This window comes from Phyllostomus discolor, chromosome X (assembly GCF_004126475.2).
Source record: "Phyllostomus discolor isolate MPI-MPIP mPhyDis1 chromosome X, mPhyDis1.pri.v3, whole genome shotgun sequence".
NCBI classification, from domain to species: Eukaryota; Metazoa; Chordata; class Mammalia; order Chiroptera; family Phyllostomidae; genus Phyllostomus; species Phyllostomus discolor.
In genome coordinates this window covers 98,016,381-98,034,125 of record NC_050198.1, presented here as the reverse complement: position 1 = coordinate 98,034,125, position 17,745 = coordinate 98,016,381, and the positions used below count along the sequence as shown (strand labels likewise).

Sequence of the window (17,745 nt, the reverse complement as noted above, 5' to 3'; positions counted from 1 at the left end):
GGAGTAAAAAAGAGAAAACTGTATATGAACAATGATTAAAATAAAAAAATAAATAAATAAATAAAATAAAAGAAATGCAGTTTTTACCCCCCCCCAAAAAAAAAGAAAGTTGTCTTCTTGCTGTATCCTCACATGGTGAAAAGGGCTAGGGAGCTCTCTCTTTTAAAAAAATATATTTTATTGATTATGCTATTACAGTTATCCCATTTCCCCTCTTTATTCCCCTCCACCTTGCACACCCCTTCCCACCTGCATTCCTACACCATTCTTAACCTCCCCCTGCCTAGTTTCTACCTACCATGTATGCTACTTATTCTCTGTACCTTTTTGCCCTCTCTGCCCCTCCCACTCCCCCACTGATAACCCTTCGTGTGATCTCCATTTCTGTGATTCTGTTCCTATTCTAGTCATTTGCTTACTTTGTTTTTTGTTTGTTTTTTTTTGTTTGTTTGTTTTAGGTTCAATGAGTTTGTTGTCATTTTACTGTTCATATTTTTTATCTTCTTTTTCACAGGTTAAGTCCCTTTAACATTTCTTATAATAAAGGCTTGGTGATGATGAACTCCTTTAACTTGACCTTTTCTGGGAAGCACTTTATCTGCCCTTCCATTCTAAATGATAGCTTTGCTGGATAGAGTAATATTGGATGTAGGTCCTTGCCTTTTATGACTTTAAACACTTCTTTCCAGCCCCTTCTTGCCTGTAAGGTTTCTTTTGAGAAATCAGTTGATAGTCTTTTGTGAACTCCTTCATAGATGACTGTCTCTTTTTCTCCTGCTGCTTTTAAGATTCTCTCCTTATCTTTAATCTTGGGGAATGTATGTCCCTTGGTGTCTTCCTTCTTGGGTCCAGCTTCTTTGGGACTCTCTGAGCTTCCTGGACTTCCTGAAAGTCTATTTCCTTTGCCAGATTAGGGAAGTTCTTCTTCATTATTTTTTCAAATAAGTTTTCAATTTCTTGCTCTTCCTCTTCTTCTTCTGGCACCCCTAGGATTCAGATGTTGGAACATTTAAAGATGTCCTGGAGGTTCCTAAGCCTCTCCTCATTGTTTTGAATTATTATTTTTTCATTCTGTTCTGGTTGAATGTTTCTTCCTTTTGCTCCAAACCATTGATTTGAGTCCTGGTTTCCTTCCTGTCACTGTTGATTCCCTGTAGATTTTTTTTAAAATTTCACATAATGCAACCTTCATTGCTGCCTGGGTCTTTTTTATGCTTTTGAAGCACCCAGTGAGTTCCTGGAGCATCCTGATAACCATTGTTTTGAAGTGTGCATCTGATAGGTTGGCAAACTCTTTGTCACTTAGTTGTATTTTTTCTGGAGATTTGAACTGTTCTTTCATTAGGGATAAATTTTTTTGTCTTAGAGCCTCTGTTATGTAGTAAGGGGCAGAGCCCTAGTTCCTCATCAGGGCGGGGCAACCCACGTTGCTGCCTTGTGATGCAGTATGTGGTGGAGGGGTCCAAGAGGGAACAGTGCGGCTTGCTCCACCCACTGCTGGTTTTCAGTCACTTCCCCAGCTACCCACAAGCACATTGGGCTCTTCTGGTGCTGATTCCCAGATGGGTGGGTTTGTGTATGTTCTAGGACCCTGTTGGTCTCTCCCATAAATTCTCCTGTGAGGCTGGGAGTTTCTTCTTCCACCTAAACCCTCACAGGTTTTTTCAGTCAGAGGTTATGAGGCTTTATTTCCCTGCACTGGAACCCTGGGTTGTGTGGTCTGTCTCACTCCCCAGTTGTTCCTCCCAGTTTATCTGCACACAAATGTGGGACTGCCCAGTCTGCAAGACACTGCCTCGTCGGGTCCTCCAGCTGCCACCTTGCCCACCCCAGTTCTCCAGCCACTGCCTTTCTGTGAGTTCTCTCCACCCGGCTGCCAATCTCTGCCCTTCCTACCAATCTGGATGAATGTTTCTTCTTTAAGTCCTTGGCCGTCAGACTTCCATACAGTTTGATTTTCTGTCAGTTCTGGTTGTTTTTTGTTTTTAAATTTGTTGTCCTTTTGGTTGTTCAAGAAGGCACAGTGTGTCTACCTATGCCTCCATCTTCACCAGAAGCCTCCAGGAGCTCTGTTTTATAGGGTTTCTTTTATAAGGGCTCCACTGTCATGATAAAATTAGCTCCCAAGTCCTGTCACATTGGGGATTAGGTTTCAATATATAAATTTTTGGTAACCACAAAAATTCAATCTATAGCAGTTTTAGTGGTCATTTTTTCTTAAACAAGCACCTCTTGCAGAGAAAGAAGGGTGCTGAGAATCTTTGTGTCAATTGTTGCTCAGGTATCACAGAAAAGATGATAATTATTACAATGTTACTGGACTCACACTAAAATGTTGGGCTGGGCCTGGTGAAAAGAAGGGCAAGGTTGGATGTCTAGATTTGAGACTTTTCAGGTATCTTTATTGACATTCATACCAGCATTGGTATGAACTACCAATTGAACTATACTTTAGAGGCACTTCGTTGCAATATTTAATACTTGGAACAACCAAATGTGCAAAGTTCCATGACTGATTTGAGCTAGTGCCCATTAGAGAATGAAAAGGAAAATTTCTTTCAAAAATCTGTTTCACAGTTTTTGTACAGTGTAAGGCAATTTGTGTTTATAAACTAAGTGGCAGCAATGCTAATTGTCGGATATAAAAAAAAACAACATACAACAATGAGTAGTTTTCAAGGCAAATTTCTGATGATGTGAAGAGTAAACCATGTAGCTAGAAATGAAAACTTGAGAGAAAATAATGAGACAGACTGTATTTCAAGTTGTGTTTGGAGTGACATTTATAATCTACCATAATCTATTTTGTATATGGTATAAGTATACAAAAAGTATTTTGTATATGGTATAAGATGAGAGTTTAGAATAGAATACAAGTGAAGATAAATAGTCAAGAGGACTAAAGGAGATGATACAAATCTGTTACTTCACATGTACTTCAGAGAAAACACAGGCTGGGGAGCTGAATAACCAGAGCTATTATCAGCTCAAAATGGTTCTGATACTGGATATCACCTGGTCTAAATATTTATTCTGGAACAGAGTAGAATATGGATTCAGCAATCACCAGAGATGTTTGTACTCAGATTTCCAAGTCCTGCAGGAAGACCAGTCTAGGGGATGGAAGACCTAAGTCCTGGTCTAGTCTCTCCCATTGTTTATTCGTATATAATCATGGGTGAGTTATTTCCCCTTTGCGGGCCTTGGTTTCCACCTGAGTATGAAAAGATTACACTAGCATAATCCTGAAAGTTTATTCCAGTTCTTATTTTCTCTGATTTTATTCCATGGGTAACCATGAAGCATCAAAAAAGTGTGAGGATGACAATGTCTTGCGATGGATGATTATAAAACCTACTCCCTAAGGATATATTTTCCAAAATGTTTCCAGAAGGTTGGTGCCCAGAACTCTTGCTTTAACTGGTGATTTACTGATTCTGATGCAGATGATCTAATTATCACATTTTAGAAAGTATGGCTTCAAGGTATAGACCCTTGAAGTTTGAGTGTGTGTGATAGAAGGGAATGATGTGGACTTGGAAAATGGCCACTTAAAGACACATGCATGCAAGTGCACACACAGTGTTATATGTGTGTTTCATGTACAACAATCCTTGTTTGTGTGTGTCCCTGAGGCTTAAAATGTTTGAAATGGAACTCATTTATGATTTACCTTTCATTCCCACTTGCTAGATCTGTTCCTTCTGTATCCCCATCTTGTTTAATAAAATCATTATTTATATAGCCACCCTAGCTAGAAATACTGAAGTTATCCTTGACTATTTTCTTTCCCTGAACCTTAGTAAACAATGTACTTTCTTTCTAAAATACTCTTTACTCCCATTGTCTGCTTGCTCACCCCTAGTCTTTCTTCAATCCTTCAAATTTTGGTGTACACTTTACTTCCTCCAGCATTTCCTGATCTAATGTCTCCACCTCCCACCACAGATGTATTTATGAATCTTTTTCTTTTCTTTGTGGTTATCACTCTGTATTATAATTCATTCAATTAATATTTGCCTTTCTTATTAGAGTAGGAGGTCCTTGAGGGCAGTGGATTTTTCATGACTCTGCCCCATGGCCCACACAGAGTATTTGTTGAATTAAATGTTCATGCACTTTTCCAGAAGACTAAGGTGCTTTTAAGATCTAAGGCCCTATATACTCTGCCCCAAGGTCTTGGAGGGAGAGAACATTCATGCTGTCAAATTGTGGTCATGGAAGAATATTTGACTTTGGGTGGTTGGCAATGAAATATACAGACCATGTGTCACAAAAATGTGCATTTGAAACCTATATAATCTTATTAACCAATGTTGCCCCAATAAATTGAATTGGGAATTTTTAAAAAGACATTAATGGATTAAAGATATCATGGATACTTTCGAATATGTAAAGAACTTCCATTACAGAATGGACAAAATTTTATTAATCCCTGTGGTTACATATGTCAGAAAAATATGTAGGAGTTTTAAACAGACAGACTTCATTTTAAGAGAAACAAGAGATATTAGGATTGTTAAAGGGAAAATATTCTGCCCTGAGAAGTACTGAGTTGCCTGTCACTGCAGGCGGATGAGCACTCGCATGGCGGCAACTTGCAGAATACATTACAGAGAAGATTTAAATCCATGTATATGAGGATTAGAGTTAACAGTCTTTAGCATCCATCTAGTGTTCCTTAAAACAAAACCGAATTGAACAGAAGTGGAACATATCTCCCCCTATTCCTCTTCTATTTTTCTCTAATACATTAATGGCACTATCACTCTTACCAGCACTCCAGTCTCAAAAAACAGAGAATCATATATTCCTCCATCACCTCATCCCAGTTTTTTCAGTGTTTAAGATCTGTAGATTTTTACCTTTACATAATCATATCATCCCTTGAATTCCCTCATTCCATGTATATTGACTTTGTTTTTTTCTTTTTAAAAAATATTTTATTGTTGTTCAAGTATAATTTTCTGCCTTCCCCCTGACCCTTCCCCACCACCCCAGCCCTTCCCGTCTCCCTCCCCCATTGTTATTGACTTTGTTTTAATTCAGATGTTCTTTGCCTCTCCTCCTGATCATTTCAACAGTCACCTCCTAATTCCTGGCCATAGTTATTGGAACAATGATCATAAAATATCATTTTAATCATATTACTCCTGTGTTCAAAAGCTTTCAATGGCTCCATACCACCATTAGGAAGAATCAAATACCTTATCCTACAATTCAAAGGTCCTTCAAAATCTGGTAGTGAACTATCTTCTCAGCTGAATGTAACCATGCTTCTCTATATAATAACACTACTCCAAACTATTATAATATTGAATGCTTCCAGAACAAACCCTGTTCTTTACTTTCTTCTCTTTCTAAATGTTGTGCCTATCTTTCAAGGACCAGTTAAAATAACATCACATCCATTATAATTTTTCCCTTCTCCATCACTTTCTAGTGAATATTTCTCCTCTAAACTCTACACACATAATTTTTATTAATGATTGCAAGATGTAAATTTTATTTTTTTAATTTTTTTATTGTTGTTTAAGTACAGTTGTCTCCATTTTCAACCCACCATGCCCCCCAACCCCACCCATCCCTGCCTCCCACCCTCAAACCCACTGCTTTTGGCCTTTGTCCACGTGTCCTTTATACATGTTCTTTGATGGACCTGCCCCTATTTTCTCCCACTATCCCTCTCCCCACCCCCCACCCCCGTTACTGTCAGCTTGTTCTTTATTTCAATGTCTCTGATTATATTTTGCTTGCTTGTTTGTTTTGTTGATTAGGTTCCTGTTAAAGGTGAGATCATATGGTATTTGTTTCTCACCATCTGGCTTATTTCACTTAGCATAATACTCTCTAGTTCCATCCATACTGTCACAAATGGTAGGAACTCCTTTCTCTCTGCTGCATAGTATTCCATTGTGTAAATGTACCCCAGTTTTTTGATCCACTCATTTGCTGATGGGCACTTAGGTTGCTTCCAGCACTTGGCTATTGTGAATTGTGCTGCTATGACCATTGGGATACACAGATTCTTTTAAAATAGTGTTTCAGGATTCTTAGGGTATGATCACAGCAGTGGTATTGCCGGGTCAAAGGCAGTTCCATTTTTAATTCTCTGAGGAAACGTCATACTGTTTTCCACAGTAGCTGCCCCAGTCTGCATTCCCACCAACAGTGTACTAGGGTGCCCTTTTCTCTACAACCTCTCCAGCATTTGTTTGATGATTTGTTTATGATGGCTATTCTGACTAGTGTGAAGTGGTACCTCAGTGTGGTTTTAATGTGCATCTCTCTGATGGCTAGTGATGCTGAGCATTCTTCCATCTGTCTCAGGGCCCCTTGCATGCCCTCTGTGGAGAAATGTCTGTTCAGGTCCTTTACCCATTTTGTGATTGGATTGTTTGTCTTCCTGGAGTGAAATTGTGTGAGTTCTTTACATATTTTGGAGACCAAACCCTTGTCTGAGGTATCATTGGCAAATATATTTTCCCATACAGTTGGTTCCCTTTTTGTTTTGCTGATATTTTCTTTAGCTCTGCAGAAGCTTTTTATTTTGATGAGGTCCAATTTTTTTTATTCCTTCCTTTGTGTCCCTTGCTCTAAGGGACATACCAGTGAAAATTGCTGCATGGGATATCAGAGATTTTCCTGCCTATGTTCCTCTTTGAGACTTTTATAGTATAACAATTTATATTTAAGTCTTGTATCCACCTTGAATTTATTTTGTGTATGGTGTGAGTTGGTGATCAGGTTCCATTTTTTTTGCATGTAACTGATCAGACCTCCCAACACCACTTTTTGGAGAGAATATTTTTACTGTATTTTATGCTTCTGCCCCCTTTGTGAAAATATTAATTGACCATAGAGACTTGGGTTTATTTCTGGGCTCTGTATTCTGTTCCATTGTGGTCTCAAGATGTATATTTTAGCCCTGGCTGGCATAGCTCAGTGGATTGAGAGCGGGCTGCGAACCAAAGTGTCGCAGGTTCGATTCCCAGTCAGGTACATGCATGGGTTGCAGGCCATGACCTCCAGCAACCACACATTGATGTCTCTCTCTCTCCCTTCCCTCTCTAAAACTAAATAAATAAAATCTTAAAAAAAAACACAAAAAATTCATCTTTAAAAAAAGATGTATATTTTAAAAATTGTTTTATTTCAACATGCCTGTGTTTACATTAAAAAGTTCTTTCTATAGGCAGCATATACTTGTGTTTGATTTTTTTTAAATTCAGTCTGACAGTCTCTGCTTAGCCATAGTAATTTATGTGTACTTTTCTTATAAATTATATGACTTTTCAGTTCATATAACAATACAAACAGCTAACATTTTTAATGTTTGCTATGTGTTAGTTACTATTCTAAAAATTTTACATATATTATTTCATTTATTATGTCCTTATAATAAACTTATGAAGCTGGGACTATTATTATCCCCATTTTAAAGAACTTTAGATTTGAGAACTTGAGATATTAAGTACAGGGTTGGGCAACAGTTAGATTACAGTTGTTTGTGTGGAAAAACACATGCAGGTTATGTTTATTACAATAGCTTTATTAACACTGCGCTTTGTGTAACCACAACTGTAAACCTACTTTTGTCTACCCCTGTATTTTGCTAAGTTATCCACAGACCAGTTAAGTAATTTTTCAATGAAAGGCATGTGTTTTCCACAGTGGCTGCACCAGTCTGCCTTCCCAGCAACAGTGCACTAGGTTTATCCTTTCTCCACATCCTTGCCAGAACTTGTTATTTGTTGATTTATTGATGATAGCCATTTTGACAGATGTGAGATGATATCTCATAGTCATTTTAATTTGCAGATCTCTGTTGGCTAATGATGTTGAGCAATTTTTCATATTTATGGGCCATCTGTATGTCCTTCTTGGAAAAATGTCTTTTCAGGTTCTTTGTCCATGTTTTAATTGGATTGTTTGTCTCTTTGATGTTGAGTTGTTTAAGTTATTTTTTACTGTTGCTCAACTACAGTTGTCTCCATTTCCCCCAACCCCACCCATCCCAACCTCCCCCTTCGAACCTGACCCCTTTGGCTTTGTCCATGTGTCCTTTATACATGTTCCTTGATGGCCCTTCCTCTGTTATCCCCTATTATCCCTCTCCTCCCTCCTCTCTGGTTACTGTCAGTTTGTCTTTATTTCTATATCTCTATATAAGTTCTTTATATATTTTGGAGATTAAACCCTTGTCTGATATATCATTGGCAAATATGTTTTTCCATATGCTTGGTTTCCTTTTCATTTTGATGATGGTTTCTTTAGTCTTGAAGAAGCTTTTTAGTTTGATGCAGTCTCATTTGTTTATTTTTCCTTTATTTCCCTTGCCCAGGAGATATATCAACAGAAATATTGCTATGTGAGATCACTGAGATTTTACTGCCTATCTTTTCCTCTAGGATTTTTAAAGTATCACAACTTATAAAGTCTCTTATCCATTTTTATTTTATTCTGGTATGTGGTGTAAGCTGGTGATCTAGTTTCATTTTTTTGCATGTATCAGTCCTGTTCTCCCAACACCATTTATGGAAGAGACTGTGCTTACTCTATTATATGCTCTAAACAGATGATTTGCATTGGATTTTGGGGAAGCTTTGACTGGGATAAGACAAAGGGGGCAACCCTTCCAAACAGGAAGCATAATGTGCAGTTCAGAGGAAGAGGATGCTCAAGGCATGCTTAAGGAATGAACAAAAAGATTTAGTTGGGGCCAGATTATTTGGTAGGAAAACATTCAAATATTGGGTAAGTAAATGTGGAAGGCCTAGACTAACAGGTTGTTTACCTCCCAGGAGACCACAATATTCAACTATCCTGTGAGGAAGGCCAAGTGGACAAATAAAAGGTCATGTGAATTGCCAAACGTCACGTATCTTATCATGGATCCATGGCAGATCTAAGATTTGACCTTGACTTCTTATATTTCTTCAGCCAATGTCCTTTCCAAACAAAATCAGGTTCTACAGTATTGCCTACTTTATGGACAATATTAAGCAATGATATTTACCAAAGACCAGGATATGTGTAGCAATTGTTTTTATGACCAAGCTTCTTCAGATGACTTGGTCAATAACCCTAATCTGTCCTTATTTGGAGGGATTTGGAAGCTGTGGATCAGTGTCACCTTTCCATCTCTTCCTCAGAACGATATACAATACTAGGTTTCTTACGGCCTGAATCCACCTTCAACAGTCTCCAGATCCAAAAGAGACTAGGAGCTCTCTAAGGAAATGGGACCCAAGAGAAATAGTCAGACTTTGTGTCAACTATAATAAAACATCGGATCAGAAAATTTTATCCTCTTTTTCTAAGGCTACATTTTAATTTGATGGCTTTTGAAATAAGTGTCAGTTTGAAAAATGAGGGAAGCCTCTTTGTCTGTGGTTGAACTCTTGAAGCTCAAGTAATCATTTTTGCTTATTGCCTCCCTTGCTGTTCAGTCTCAGCTACCTAGTGCCACTTTCTCTCTTCTTGTTCCTTTCCTCCTCCTAGTCTCCAAATTGCCAGAAGGTCATTCACTGATGCCCTAGTTGTTAGTAAACCATAGTCACTAATAAATCAGTAGAGTTTGGGGTGCAACACCATACAGGATTTTGTCTTAACTATAAAGCTTGTGTGTGTGTTTGGCTACTGATTGACTAAAAATATCTTTCTTAAACCACTGATTGAAGTTTTAGAATAAACAAATAAAAATAGCCTCATAGAATCTGTCCTCAACTTGGAGAGGAACCAAAGAATCAAGCTGTTCTTCTGACACGGATGAAAGGGCGCATCTGAAAAATATCTGAACCCACTCAAAATTTCAAAAGAACATGACCCAGGGCCCAAGCCCTGGGAGATGTCTTCTGCAGAGGCAGCTGGAATGCTACAGGGAGAATACAAATTTTTGTACATTTTCATCTAATCCCACGCAGATCTAATCTCATCTTTCAAGAAATGCATGCCTAATGAAATTCTGTGTAAATATAAAGGGGGGGGAAAGCACCTCAAATACAATTTATGTTTTATTTTTAGCCCAATTAATTCTCAGAGCCATTAACTTTGCTGTGGCCTCAGGGCTTCCCTGAAGCAAAAGTTCAGAGGCCTTTAAGCCTCCTCTGACAAAACTCCCTATCTTCCTTCAGTACTGAAACTGTTTAGGGCTTGAATTTGAAGACATAAACCCCAGGGTCCTAATTTTTAAAAAATTATTAATGCACAGGTTTACCAAAGCCTGATTTCTTTGTCATCAGTCTTTGTTTTCTTTATTTTTATTGTTGACACTATTACAGATGTCACCATTTACCCCCTTTGTCCCTATTACCCCCTTTACCTGCCTCCGCCTAAGCACTACCCCTCCTTCCCTCTGGCCAACACCACACTGTTGTTTGTCAAAGAATCATGCAAATATGTTCTTTCACTCATCTCTTCATATTCTTCCATCTGGTCCTGTCCTCCTCTTTCCACTCTGACATCTCTCAGTGTATTCCACATATCCATGCCTCTGTTTCTATTTTGTTCACCAGTTTATTTTGTTCAGTGGATTGCCCATATGAGTGAGATCATATGGTACTTGTCTTTCTCTGACTGGCTTATTTCACTTGGCGTAATATTCTCCAGGTCCATCCATGCTGTCACAAAGGCTGGGTGTTTCTTCTTTTCTACTGCTACATAGTATCCCATTATGTAAATGTATTACAACTTTTTTAATCCACTCATTTACTGATGGGCACTTGGGCTGTTTCCAGAGCTTGGCTATTGTAAATAACACTGCAGTGAATATAAGGGTGCATATATTCTTTCTGATTGGTGCTTTGGAATACTTAGGATAAATATCCAGAACTGGAATTACTGGGTAAAATAGCAGTTCCACTTTTAGTTTTCTGAGGAAATTTCATGCTGCTTTCCACAGTGTCTCCACCAGTCCGCTTTCCCAACAACAGTGCACATGGGTTTTCTTTTCTCCACAAATTCGCCAGCACTTGCTGTTTGTTGATTTATTAATGATGGCCATTCTGGTAGGTGTGAAGTGATATCTCATTCTGGTTTTGATTTGCATCTCTGATTATTACTGCCATTGCTCATCTTTTCACATGTCTGTTGGTCATCTGTATGTCCTCTTTGGAAAAGTGTCTATTCAGGTTATTTGCCCATTTTTTGTTTTTGGTGTTGAGTTGTTTATGTTCTTTATATATTTTAGAAATTAACTCCTGATCACGTGTCATTGGCAAATATGGTCTCCTATCCAGTCGGTTCCTTTTCCCTTTTGTGGGTGGCTTCCTTGATTTACATGAAGCCCAGAACCTCAGAGATGTGACCTAATTGAACTGGCTACTATAATTCAAGTCTAACTTTTGTATATTGAAATGTAGTTTTAGACAAAAAGAACTTTTAAAGTTATAAATATGCCCACAATTCTTTTTCTAAACATGCTTTAGTTATAGTTGTGAACTTGAGGAAGTCATATTTCCTTTGTATGTTTCAGTTCTTTATATAAAATGGGAGAAGGAAAAGGTGGATTATATCAATGGTTATCAAACTTTGTGGTACATCAGAAACACTGGAGGAGCATGTTAAAAATACACATGCCTAAGCATCAACCATATTGATTCTGATTTATTAGGCCTGAGGTATACCTCTGGAAGTTAAATTTTTAATAAACTTCTCAGGTGATTCTGATGAGTACCACTGAGCTCAGTGCTTGGTAAAGGTCTGTACATACCTAAAAATTAAGAAATTGATATTTCCTGAAGAAATGTTGAAATGCAACTTGTCCATCCACTTTACTAAGAGCTTCAGTCACATTACTCAATGCATTGAAATTGGCCAGAGTTCTAAAAACCCTAGCTGATGATAAGGATAGTGACTTGGACACAAAGAAAGATCCATAAAAGTCAAGAATGAAATGCAGGTCTAGATAGGTAATAAAAATAAGGGTATATGTTATTTAGGGCCCTTCTCCAATAAAGTCTTTCTGTTTGAATAATGTTCAATATTCTACTTATATAGAAGTAAAAGAATGTGTAACATTTTTCATCTATGTAAAAGGACTTGGATGAAGGTCACCTGATAAGAATGAAACGAGGCCTAAATTAAATTAGTTCAACTGTCACAGTTTGAGCTCCTACATGATAAGGGATCTGTATGAAGCTCCTAGAGCCTCTGACCACCACACATTCTAAGGTTGTCTGGTAGCATTTTCAACTCCAAACCCCCTGAAGTATATTTCAAATCAAGCTTGGTGCATAGAATCTATTTGTGTGAGAATAATAGACCAAGCCTTCTCATATAATGCTGCTCTTGTCCAGGGTATTCTAGCCAGCACAGTTTGTCTCTATGGAAACCCCTGCTTTAGCTCAGTCTGAGGATTAGGATGACTTCATTGCACACACCTAATAAGGAGATTCAGGATTTACTGTATAAAAAGGATTCTTACTCCAAACAGCAACAGTTAACAAAGTAGCCATGTTTGCTCCTTTTAGGAAGGATGGTTTGTAGCCACAGAACATCTGTCCTCAACAGGCCCCACAAGGTACCTGTGGCCTCTCTCTTTCCTGCTTCTCTCATCTTCCCTATCTAAAGGTTTTACAAGCTTGAACTTTGAAAATCCCAACAAAATCACCAACTTCGTTGCATGAGTATACTTTATATTGCCCCATGTGACTACACTTTTTAAGATTTAGATTACCCTTTATTACTTGGAAGACGGATTGGCTTTATCAAGAGTAGACTTCAGTGATATAAATTAGTCCAATGAGTAGAAGTCATAGGAAAGCATGGTTTAGCACAAAACATATGGGAAAGTATGCAATATTACCTCAATGTTCACTATATACCAAGTCTTGTACAAGGTACTTTTTACATTTTTTACCCTTTTTAATCATTGAGACAACCCTGTTTGACAGATTTTTTAAAAAGATTGTGATTAAGAGGGGTGAAATTATTGACAACAGATCAGATGGCAAGGAACAGAACCAGAATTCAAACCAAGACTTCTCAGAATCCAATGGCTTTTTCTTATATTTTAGTCTTAAATATTTATAAAATTACATTTTTTTAAAAAATGATGACCCATTTTGAATTTTTCTTTTATCAGATTGAAGTTTAGGTTGCAGTTCAAAATCAGTCTTTTTTTAATATGTAGAGGTAAAAGTTCAAATCCTGTTTTAAAGTGGAGAAGTGGAGGAACCACTGAGCATTCTAAAGCACTGAGGAACCAAATGGTTTGGCAAAGTTATGTTAAGAGTTGCCATCATGGTGAGGGAGGCTGAGTTGTATTTCTTCAAAGATGATTATCATATTTGATGAGAAGTATGAGAGTTCTTCCATGTGCAAAGGGGGCTCAGGAAAGTCCTGTGTTTGGAAAGGGACAATATGTTCAAGATTACCTAAGTGTAAAGTGATTTAGCATCTCAGAATGAAAGGTTCTGTTTGAACTCTTTTCATTTACCCCAAAGAAACCAAAAAGAATAGTTTCTAAGAAATGTTTTTATTCATTTTTATTGTATTTTTCCCATTATCGTTTAGTTCCCTTATATCCTCCTCTCCCCGCAATCACCACACTGCAGTTCATGTCCATGAGTCCTTTTTCATTTTTGCGCAATCCCTCCATTCCCTCATCACTTCCACTCAGCCATCAACCTGCTCTTTATCTATGAGTCTGTCCCCATTTTCCTTGTTAGTTAATTTTTTATTAGATTCCACATATGAGTGAAATCATATGGCATTTGTCTTTCTCTGACTGGCTTACTTTGCTTATCCTAATTTTCTCCAGGTCCATCCATACTGTCACAATGGGTAAAACTTTCTGTTTTTATGGCTGACTAGTATTCCACTGCGTAACTATCCCATAGTTGTTTTACCCAGTCATCTACTGATGGCCACTTAGGCTGCTTCCATCTAAGAAAGTTAAAAATGGATCTGCCTTTTGACCCAGCAATCCCACTTACTGCAATATGTCCGAAGGATCCCAAAACACTAATTTGAAATAACATAAGCACCCTTATGTTCATTTCAGACTTTTTGAAAATTTTAAAGGGTTCTCTCCTCCAAAGAACAGTATTCTCCAAAATTTAAACCTTTTTTTTTTTGTCTATGAACTGCTGCTCAGCTGGAATCCATATTGAGACTGGTGATCAACAGAGTAGCAGCCCAGTGGGTGACTTAGGTGTGAGCAGAGCACTGGAGTGTACCAAATGGGAGACTGTAGTTCACAAGGAAGTGGCAACAGCCAGCAGAACTGTATTGGGTGACAGACCTGCAGTGGGACCTGGAAGGAGCAAACTTGAAAAACGCTTTGAGCCACACCTTGAGGATACACAGAAATACTGGTGAGATTCATGTGCAGGAAGCATATTCTGAAGGGATTTGAGGTCCTGAATGTGCCAGGAGGGGCAAGAGCAGTACAACATATGCTATTGGCCCAATAGAATCCATAGTTTGGTAACACCTGGGAACCAATTATGAATATAATGTACTAAGTCATGCAACAGAATTATAATAAAGTGCTATGAAAATTTGGAGGAAAGAGTGACTAACCAACACAGATTGTGAAAGAGTTCATGGAAGTACTACTATTTCAACTGGAAATGTGAGGATTTTATTAGGCAGAAGAAATAGCATACACAAAGACAAAGAGGTGTAAACAAGTCTCAGGAATTAAAACTGGACTATCAACAGGTGATTAAATAAAGAATATGTGATCCCACCCTTCATGACAGCATGGATGGATCTCAAGAGCATTATGCTAAGTGAAATAAGCCAGGTGATGAAAGACAAATACCATATGATCTCACCTATAATGCTAATCAGCAAAACAAACAAGCAAGCAAAATATAGCCAGAAACATTGAAATAAAGAACAAACTGACAGTAACCAGAGGGGGGTTGGGGGAGATGGATAATGGGGGGAAAAGGGGAAGGATCATCAAGGAACATATAAAGGCCACATGGACAAAGCCAAAGGAGTGTAGGATCAAGGGTGGGAGGTGAAGATTGGTGGAGTGGAGGAAGTAGTGAGGGGATAATGGAGACACCTGTACTTGAACAACAATTTAAAAAAGAAAAATAATAATTCCAAAAAGAAAGTGTATGAGATTACACACACACACACACACACACACACACACACACACGTATACACACAATGGAATTTTTTTCAGCCATATAAAAGGGGAATTTACCATTTGTGACAACATGGATGATCCTGGAGAAAATTATGTTGAGTTACATAAGTCAGGCAGAGAAAGAAATACTGTGTGATATCACTTACATGTGGAATCTAAGAAAATAAAACAAACCAAAAATCAATTCCTAGATATAGAGAACAGATTGGTGGTTGCCAGTGGCCAGGGGAATGCAAAATGGATGAAAAGTAGTCAAAAAGTATGCACTTCCAGTTACATGATAAATAAGTCCTAGGGATATAATATAAAGCATGGTGACTATAGTTAAAAATGTGTATATATGAAAGTTGCTAAGAGAGTAGATCTTGAATGTTCACATCACAAGAATAAAATTTGGAACTATATGTGGTGATGAATGTTAACTAAACTTATTGTGGTGATCATTTCTCAATGTATACATATATTAAATCATTATGGCATATACCTAGAATTAATATATTTCAATTGTATCTCAATTTTAATATATATTATTTATTTTGCTATTACAATTGTCCCATTTTTCCTCCCCTTTACTCCCCTCTGCCCTGTAGCCCCCTTCCACCATTATTCCCTCACCTTAGTTCATGTCCATGGGTCATGCATATAAATTCTTTGGCTTGTCCATTTCTCATACTATTGTTAACCTCCCTGTCGATTTTGAACCTACCATTTATGGTTCTTATTCCCTGTACCTTTCCCCACATTTTCCTCACTTTCTTTCCATGTTGATAACTCTCCATTTGATCTCAATTTCTGTGAATCTGTTCTTGTTCTAGTAGTTTGCTTTGGTTTTGTTTTTTAGGTTCAGTTGTTGATAATTGTGAATTTGTTATTATTTTGCTGTTCATAGTTTTTATCTTCTTTTTCTTAGATAAGTTCCTTTAACATTTCATATAATAAGGGCTTGGTGATTATGAACTTCTTTAGCTTGACCTTATCTGGGAAGCACTTTATTGGCCCTTCCATTCTAAATGATAGCTGTGCTGGATAGAGTAATCTTGGATGTAGGTCCTTGCCTTTCATGACTTGGGATACTTCTTTCCAGCCCCTTCTTGCCTGCAAGGTTTCTTTTGAGAAATCAGCTGAAAGTCTAATGGGAACTCCTTTGTAAGTAACTCTCTCCTTTTCTCTTGCTGCTTTTAGGGCTTCCTCCTTATCTTTAATCGTGGGGAATGTAATTATGATGTACCTTGGTGTGTGCTTCCTTGGGTCCACCTTCTTTAGGACTCTCTGAGCTTCCTGGACTTCCCGGAAGTCTATTTTCTTTGCCAGATTGGGTAAGTTCTCCTTCATTATTTTTTCAAATAAGTTTTCAATTTCTTTGTGTTCCTCTTCTCCTTCTGGCACCCCTATGATTCAGATGTTATACGTTTAGAGTTGTCCTAGAGGCTCCTAAGCTTATCCTCATTTTTTTTTTTTGAACTCTTGTTTCTTCATTCTGTTCTGGTTGAATATTTATTTCTTCCTTCTGGTCCAAACCATTGATTTGAGTGCCGGTTTTCTTCCCATCACTGTTGGTTCCCTGTACATTTGTGCTATATGTGGGGGAGGGGTCAGAGAGGGAACAATGCTACTTGCTCGGCTCTTAGCCAACTTTCAGTCACTTCCTTCACTACCCACAAGCAAATTGGGCCCCTCTGTTGCTGATTCATGGGTGGGAGGTTTTGTGCATGTTCTAGGACCCTGTTAGTCTCTCCAATGAAGTCTCCTGTGAGGCTGGGAGTTTCTCCCACTGCTTCCACCCCCACAGGTTTTTACAGTCAGAGGTTGCGAGGCTTTATTTCCCTGCACTGGGTCCCTGGGTGGCATGGTCTTGATCCCAAGTTGTTCCTCCTGGATTATCTGCACCCAAATATGGGACCTCCTGTTCTGAGTCCTTTGCTGTGAGCCCTCTCCACCCTGGCTGTCCATCTCTGCCCCTCCTACTGGTCTGGATGAATGTGTCTCCTTTAACTCCTTGGTTGTTGGACTTCCATACAGTTCAATTTTCTGGCAGTACTTTTTTATTTTTTGTTTTTAAATTTGTTTCTGTCTTTCTCTTGGTTGTGCAAGGAGGCTAAATGCATCTACCTATGCCTCCATCTTGGCCGGAAGTCTAAAAGTTTTAAAAATAGATCTTTTCAGGCTCCCATTAATAGGATATACATTTTGACATATATCTTCTGCATCATGGTCACTCCTTTAGATTTTATAAACACTTAAACACTTGACCTCTCCACCCAATTTCTAACATCATCCTAGGGGATCTTTCTTAAGTCCTAAATAGATCCATGTGGATATTTATCCATTGATATGAGTTACAAAAATCTTCATTTTCCATGTCCTTTTTCTCCATACCACACCACAGTCACACTCTGATATTACAACATAAAACTTCTCAACCTCCAGTCTCACCCCACATTTGAGCAATGATTCCTCTTTCCATATCTCTTGTTTAACCATTTCCACCATGGCTAGTCTTCAGACTAATCTGGAATTTGTGTTAGTCCATAAAATTTATCCCTATCTCTAAGGATTTTGTACTCTATGTCTTTTATTATTTAGCTTAGATTCCATGATCCATTTTATCAACCAATATCTTACCAATACCA

At 38.0% G+C, this 17,745-nt stretch overlaps 1 long non-coding RNA gene across 1 annotated transcript; it reads right to left on the bottom strand.

Annotated features, from left to right (window-relative positions):
* Positions 1-1,876: 1,876 nt before the first annotated feature.
* Positions 1,877-16,916, bottom strand: LOC118498489. Its single transcript, XR_004900974.1, has 3 exons — positions 16,749-16,916; positions 9,183-9,185; positions 1,877-1,888 (listed from the first exon to the last, which is right to left on the bottom strand). It is a non-coding gene; the product is annotated as an uncharacterized LOC118498489 (long non-coding RNA).
* Between the last annotated feature and the right edge of the window lie 829 nt (positions 16,917-17,745).